Raw genomic sequence first — 8,148 nt, 5'->3', positions numbered from 1 at the left:
TGTAATGTGTGCCAATGCTGCTGCATCCCACAATGTTGTGTAGGCACATTGTTCCTTGGTTTTGTTCCTGATTCTCTTTTAGCAGCTTCTCTTTCCGTGCCAACTCTTCATTTCACTTTAGTAAGTGATTGTGTGAACCTCTGGCTTGCTGCTTTCAGAACCCTTTTCCTCCTCTTCAAGCAAGAGGCTTCTACTGCTACCTAGAGGTGAACACTTTGGGAAATAGTTCCCCCAACCTGTTTCTCTTTGCCAGTACCATGGGGAGGGGGAGGTGTTGTGGGTGTAAGGTGGGGACATGACTGTTTCACCCTTTTGCCCCACCCATACTTCAGCTTAATGTTGATTGTGGGCCCCTTTTCCCTTCCTAAATCTGGAGATTCCCTATGCTTTGAAAATCTGTGTAGCAGAGCTACATCTTTGGATGCAGGAAATCTTGGGAACTGGATCTGGCTGGTAGGCCAGATTCTTACCTCTCCCACCTGCTGTGAATCAATTTACAGATTAGTGGGGTCACCCACCTGTCAATCAACTGCTTGCTGCTGTTCTATTAAGCCATTTGCCAGCTGACTGCAGAAGAGAGTAACGGAATAAGAGTAGCTTCAAATAGTTACAACCCCTAGTCTCTATAATGCAGATGCTACATCCCATCCTGCAGGTGATAACACTGATCTAGTGTGCTTACTCCTGCCAAAATTACATACTTGGAAGTTCCACTAGTTTCAAATGTAAAAATAAGCACATGCTTAAATCTTGCATTGAAATAAATGGGACTTACGAATGCTTAACTGTGTTTGAATTGTGCCATGTATGATAATGGGGACCAGATGCATATGTACCCCAGGGAGTACACATAGCCGAGAAGTAAGTTAACAAAAAATGTGTTGTGTAACCATAGCATTGGCACAGGGGAAAAACCTTCATGCTTTCCCAAGTGGCAGCATTCAGTCTTCTTATCATGTTGTACATGTAATAATAAAGTCGCTTGGCCTAGAAGGAAAATAGGATTTATCACACTGCAGTCTCAGCCCATGTTGTTCAGAACAAGTTGCGGAGGTGAAAGGGGCGGAGGAAGCTGTGCGGTGGCTTACCGAGAACTGATCTGGAGTGTAAATGGTCTAAGCCTCTTGCCGCCTTTAGAATGCTGTTGCTTTTAATCCGTGTTTCTAATATGGCAGGAGCTGTAGCGAGAGCTTCTGATGTGGCATACAAAGGCCGGCTTTCCTCTGGTGCACTGATAGAACCATCTGTGCTAATCCTCTGCCCATCCTGAACTGGCAGATGATGCAAATGCTGGCAGCGAATACCTCTGAAAAACCTATTCCCGTGGCACAGAACTCCCCAGCAAGCAAGCCATCCCTTTGTTTTCCTGCCGCAATTCAATAGCACCCCAAACAGAGGGAGAGATGGGAGGAAATATCAGATATACTTATCTTGGAGAAAGAAGATTAAAGGATGCTTTGTACAGAAGAAAATTTCCCTACCAAAATGTTGGAGGGGTGTGTGAATATTAGCTGTTTGTATCCAATGTTAATCCTACACAGGGTATACCCACTGAAATGAATTGAAACAACTAACAGGCCCATTAATTTAAATGGATCTACCCTGAGTATGTTGGACACAACTCAGTGTGAGAATATTGAGGTTTATTTATACCGCACATACACATGTTGGTTGCACTATGATCCTGCTATATTTCTGCAGTCTGCTGAAGGTACCAACTAAGACCTTAGCAGATTTTAGCTGTGGATAAACTGATGATGCCCCACATAGCCCCATTTGCTTCAGAGAGAAGTGAAGCGCCACCAGGGTTTTCTAGGACCAACTCCTAAACTAGTCTGTTTCCTATTACCCCCAGGTGTGATAAAGGATACTGTTCTGTCTTGAAGTAAGATTCAACAGACAATCCAGCCATGGCTGCCGTGAGGGGGATGTTGTTCTGTGCCTGAGGCAGGAACAGGTCTTGTGTGAGCAGTGCAAATAAGGCATTGTTTCAGCCCTTCAGCTACTCATTAGCTGTGCTTTGTATAGCTACTCAGCTTGACCCTCTACACAAAGACTACTCTGAGATTGTCTCCTGTTCCATAATGTACCTTTTGGCTATAGGTGAGTGGCACTGGAGCATTGCCTATTGGGCTGTACAGAAATGTAGTAAACAAACAAGCAGACTATGCAATACTCCCCACCCCCCAAAGGTAAATTAAAACGAGGAAGCAAGATGGAGCAGTAATTCTAGGCAAAAGCAGAGGAAATTTGCAGATGGTGGGTTTGGCCCCAACAATGAGATCGAAAAGCCTATCATGGGACAACAACTTGCATCGTTGGGCTGGAAAGAGAAACCTTCCCAAGTCTGGAGGAACTGACTCAAGGCTTGGAAGATATTACTGTAAGTTTGAGGACTTAGAATTTCTATATTGCAAGCTACTAGTTTAGTAGAAGGATGGGGAACATTTGCCTAACCTCCAACATTTCTCTAATGAAATCCTATTCCATAATAATAATTTTATTATTTGTACCCCACACATCTTACTGGGTTGCCCCAGCCACTCTGGCCAGCTTCCAACATATATAAGAACACAACAAAACATTAAGCATTAAAAAACTTTCCTATACAAGGCTGCCTTCAGATGTCTTTGAAAGGTTGTGTAGTTACTTAACTCCTTGGCTTGGGGAGTCACATAACTCCATACCCTCCAACATTTATCTGATGGAAATAGGGGCATCCTAAGGGAAAGCGGGACATTCCAGGATCAAATCAGAAACAGGGATGGTTTCTGCCATTCCAGGACTGTCACTGGAAAATAGGGACATTTGCCCTGCTCCCCAAGATGTTGCTGCGCTCCAGCTCTCATCAGCCCCAGACAACTTGGCCCACAGACAGGGATGATGGGAGTTGTAGTTCAGCAACATCAGGCCCTCCAGCCCTGTTTCAGTGCCTCCTCATTTCTATTGCAGCTTTATAGCCTGAACTTCACAATTGCTAAAGAAACAAATACATAAACTAACCAGAACCCAAATGGAGATTTTTCTTCCCGTCCCCGCCCCCCCCCACCCCAAATTCAGACTGGTAGCTAAAAATATCCAGGGCTGTAAGAAACTAATGTGTCTCTGAGGTGACATTCCTGTGAAGCTCTGAGGACATCTTGTGGAGTTTCTCGCAAACAACAACTGAAAGCTTAGTTCAGGATATTTGCAGGTCAAGCAACGATGGATAACTAGCAGCCCCTCCTGCATCCCTTAATCAGAAATAGACAGTAGGACTCAATCCAGTTCCAGAATGAAGAATCCAGTCTTCACCTGGAGATTTGATAGCTTTGACTAAGCTAGAATTGCCTTCCCATGTAGTTTTCCTGTGATACATGGTGGATCCGTTTCATTGTTATTTATTAGCAAAATAACCATCATTATTAGAATCATAGAACTGTAGAGTTGGAAGGGACCCTGAGGCTAAGTCAGGAACATGCAGCTACCCCATAGGGGGATCAAACCTGCAAACTTGACATTGTCAGCACTAGGCTCTAATCAACTGAGTTCTCTAGGTTGTCATCAGCGTTTAATCTCTACAACAACCCTGGGAAGTAGGTTAGGCTGAGGAGTCAGGGATTGGCCCAAGGTAACCCAGTGGGCTTCATGGCCGAGCGGGGGTTTGAACCCTGGTCTCCCAGGTCCTAATCCAGCACTCTATCTGCTACACCATACTGGCACCAGTAACAGCAACTCATGGGGTGGAGGCAGAGCCAGTGATGTCCAACCAGCAGGGGCAGGATTGTGGTCATTGGGAAGGGGCGGGGCAGCAGTGAAGTTGGGGTGCTCTGGGGCGCACACACCTGCAGATGCTGCTGCTGCCTCTGCTCCCCCTCACGAGCCATTGCAATCCCATACATGAGTACACTTGGTTGAACTCAGTGGTGCTTACTTCTGGTTGCACATGTTCGCTTTGTAAAGGACATTGAACCACAACAAAAGATCTTCAGCCAACTTTAGTGTTTTGCGTAGAAATGCACAACAACTTGCAAAGAAGCCTTGCCATTTAAATGTGATATAGGAATCCCACTGAAGTACAGGAAAGAATTATCCAGCCTGTGCTTGATGATCTTCCTCAGCTTCTGACTTCCACCATGCTAAACTGTCACAAACTTGAAAGCCTTGTTATCGCCTCATTCAGTTACCAGAGCAAGAAGATTCCATCAACTTCCACAATGTTCCAGTTGATGGTATCACACCAGCTCGGGGGGGGGGGGAGCCCTGGAGCTGGACTTCTCTACATACTTCCTCCACTACACTTTCTATATCCCGCTTGGACCAGGGGCGCCGACTTATAAAAAATATTGGGGGAGCCCGCGAAAGCTCATGAATAATAAATAAGCTCATGAATATGCAGATAAAGTGGCGCCGCTTCCTCGTGAGCGAATAGGGGAGAGCGTGCTGCGCCTATTAATCAGCTCCGAAGGAAATTGGGTGGAGCTTTTGCTCGGGAGGGAGGGCAGGAGGCATGCAGCCCGACCCTGTGCATTTTGGGCTGGGGGAGGGGCGGTGGTGGCGCTCTGCTGGAGGGGCGCCCGAGATTATTGGGGGGCAGAGCCCCCCCAAACGAATTTTTGAGGGGGCTCGGGCCCCCTCAGGCCCCATGGAGTCGGCGCCTATGGCTTGGACTACTGTAATGCGCTCTATGTGGGGCTACTTTTGAAGGTTACCCAGAAACTACAACTAATCCAGAATGCGGCAGGTAGACTGGTGACTGGGAGCGGCCACCGAGACCATATAACACTGGTCTTGAAAGACCTACATTGGCTCCCAGCATGTTTCTGAGCACAATTCAAAGTGTTGGTGCTGACCTTTAAAACCCTAAACAGCCTTGGCCCAGTACACCTGAAGGAGCGTCTCCACCCCCATCATTCAGCCCAGACACTGAGGTCCAGCTCCGAGAGCCTTCTGGCAGTTACCTTACTTTAAAGCTCTAAACGGCCTCAGCCCAGTACACCTGAAGGAGCGTCTCCACCCCCATCGTTCAGCCCAGACACTGAGGTCCAGCTCCGAGAGCCTTCTGGCAATTACCTTACTTCGAGAAGTGAAGTTACAGGGAACCAGGTAGAGGGCCTTCTCAGCAGTGGCCCTGTGGAATGCCCTCCCATCAGATGTCAAGTAAATAAACAACTACCTGACTTTTAGAAGACATCTGAAGGCAGCCTTTTTAGAAAAGTTTTTAATGTTTGATGTTTTATTGTGTTTTTAATATTCTGTTGGAAGCTGCCCAGAGTAGCTGGGAAAACCCAGCCAGATGGGCGGGAAATAAACAAACAAAATAATAATAATAATAATAATAATAATAATAATAATAATAATAATAATTCCTACCCAATCAATGCTGTGTTGTTTTTCAATATCCAATGCTTGTGGATTTGTGCTGCAAGAAGGATGGTTATCACATAATTATATACACAACAAACCAGCACTAAGTTGCTAGTCCTCTTGGAGCTCATGACTACCTAAAGAGGCACACTGTAGCAGCATTAATTTCTAACTGCTTTTGTGGAGCACATGCTCTAATTGGGAATCCAGAAGGTGAAGTGACAGGAGTAAGTAGACAGTGGGCTGAGGAAACGGGACCTGATTTCCCTTTTATAAATATATAGGTCCAGTTTTCTGACATACCAAATCCCCATGAGCATCAGTTAGTGTGATGAGAGCTTCTTTAATTGGGTTTTCCAGCTCAGTCAGTCCAACAAACCAACTGAGACACTGAAACAGCCAGTGGAAGCAGAAGTTAGCTTTGCTAGTTTCCATCTCCTGAACCACAATTCAGAGCAAGAGGGAAAGTATCCCAGTCTTGTTTGTTTTTGCCACCCAAAAATAAAATAAATCCCCTCAGTGTGCTGCTGCAGCTGGTATATCTGTCTGATCTTAACCCAACACCTCAGATGGATAAAGGGCAAAAGAGGTTTGCTCTGCAACTGGCAACATCATTATTCATTATTAATTCCCCACCTGTTCTGCTTTGGTTTAAATCAACTGGCAGCAGACATGGCCTCTGTTTTCACACCTGGTGTGACATGCTCTCAGACATTTAATCTACTGGAGATTTCAGAGAGCCATCTCCTTAAACACCAGAAAAGATGTCTTCGTAGCAGCAGGATAGAAAAAGGATGCTCCAGTCCTTTAGGTTTAGGGGTCTCAAAAGTATAAGACAGGACACCTGGAGTTGATCCTTGAGGTCCTTCAAAGGAGTGGGCAGATTTCAGGCCTGTTTCATTTTTTTTCTAGAACCCCAAGATCCACCAACCTGAGTCGGGTGCAAAATAGTGGCTCAGGCAGGTGAACATGTGCTAAAGTTGGAGGAGCAGGATGCCTCAGAGCACATGCTCAGCCCAGGAATTTGTGATCCATACTAGAACCAAGTCCTATCAAGCAAAACCCCACTATTCATCTGCAACCTAATTTAGGGGCAAAGCTTTATAGTGGCTGTGTTCTTTAGACAATTGGAAGTCAGAAACCGTGGTTGGTCTCTTGCGATTCATCCAGAGATGCAGTTCCTGATCTCCCTACAGCCCACTTTGGACTTGAATGATACATCCTATCTGGTTAATTCTCTGAATGAAACCAAAGAAAATTAAAACTATATCACATTAATGTGCCTTAAGCTTTTCTAAAGTGCCGAGAAACATGAGTGCTCAGAAGGAAAGGATATCGCCAACACCACACCTTATAGCACTCCTTGGATGCGCATCAGTTTCAGAGGAGCTTTGGTTTGTCTCTGGACCACAGACAGGGAATCTGTGGGCCTCCAGGTGCTAGGGGTTTTTGGTCCTCCAGTTGTTTGACTCCATCAGCCCCAGCCTGCGTGGCAAATGGTCGGGAATTATTGGAGTTATATCCAACAACATCTGGAAGGTTCTCCATCCTCACCCAAGACAATTCTTCTCAAAGGTTGCAGTCCTAAACATAGTTACTTGGCACTTAGTCCTCAGTGGGACTTTCCGTCTGAGAACTCAGTGGGATGTCCCTCCTGAGAAAATTTCCATAGGACTGAGCTGTATGTTCTGAGCAGGCACAGTTTTTGCTTATCACAAGAGGAATGATGAGTTTCTAAGCTGTGCTGGTCACAAGCAGAATCAAAGGGAAGGGGAGGGAAATGTCAACTAATTATTCAAGCTGAAAAGGTCTGTGAGGTAGCAAGAAGGAAATGACAGCAGTGTTTGCAAAAGGACAGTGGATTAGGGCTGGTGCTGGGTGCTTGGGCTTCTAATTTGCTAAGTCGTATGTGAAACTAATTAGATGCCTTCTCTAAACATATCCTGGGAAGATCTGTGGATTGCCTCTCCCAGGTCAACAACAGCTTACCAGTTGGGAACACGGTGGACTCATTTCCCTGGCATTTTGTCACTGGGTGATTGTCACTGGGTGAATTAAATGCATGTTAGTTTCAATGGATTTGTTAACACGAATGAACAAACATTGAATAACCCTGGATGGCACCAAGGAGCAGGGGGTGGAAGAAATATTCATTATCCATTTTCTCAGGAAGGAGTTTTGAAAAGATGCAGATGAGACAATGTTCTCCCTGAATCACAATCCAAGAGTCTGGAGGGATTGTTAGCTGTTAGGCATTCCAGACTGTATGCAACTGAATAATAAGGAAGAACACTGAGAGAGGACTATTGCCGTCAGTTGTCAATTATGAGTTTTCCAGGGACCTCTTGCTGGCCACATGTGAAGCAGCATGTTGGACAGAACAGGCTTTTATTCAGATTCAGCAGAATTCTTCTTCAGTTCTTATGAAAGTGGATGTGAGGCAAAGATTCACTGTATTCATAACAAGGCCAGTTCACACATCTGTGATAATATGGCTACATTCACACTGTACATTTAAAGCGCTATTATACCAATTTAAACAATCATGGCTTTCCCCTGAAGAATCTTGGGAAATGTACTTTATTAAGGGTGCTGAAAAGTTATTAGGAGACTCCTATTCTCCTCACAGAGCTACAATTTCCAGAGTGGTTTAAAAAGTGTTTGCTCTTCACAGGGAACTCTGGGAATTGTAGCTCTGTGAGGTGAATGGTCTCCTAACAACTCTTAGCACCCTTAGGAGCACCCAACAGCTTCTAGAATTCTTTGGGGGGAAACATGACTGTTCATAGTGCTTTAAATGTA

This window comes from Podarcis vaucheri, assembly GCF_965113315.1.
Source record: "Podarcis vaucheri genome assembly, chromosome: 6".
Lineage (NCBI taxonomy): Eukaryota > Metazoa > Chordata > Lepidosauria > Squamata > Lacertidae > Podarcis > Podarcis vaucheri.
The sequence above is the reverse complement of the archived record's forward strand: the minus strand, read 5'-3'. Positions refer to the sequence as shown.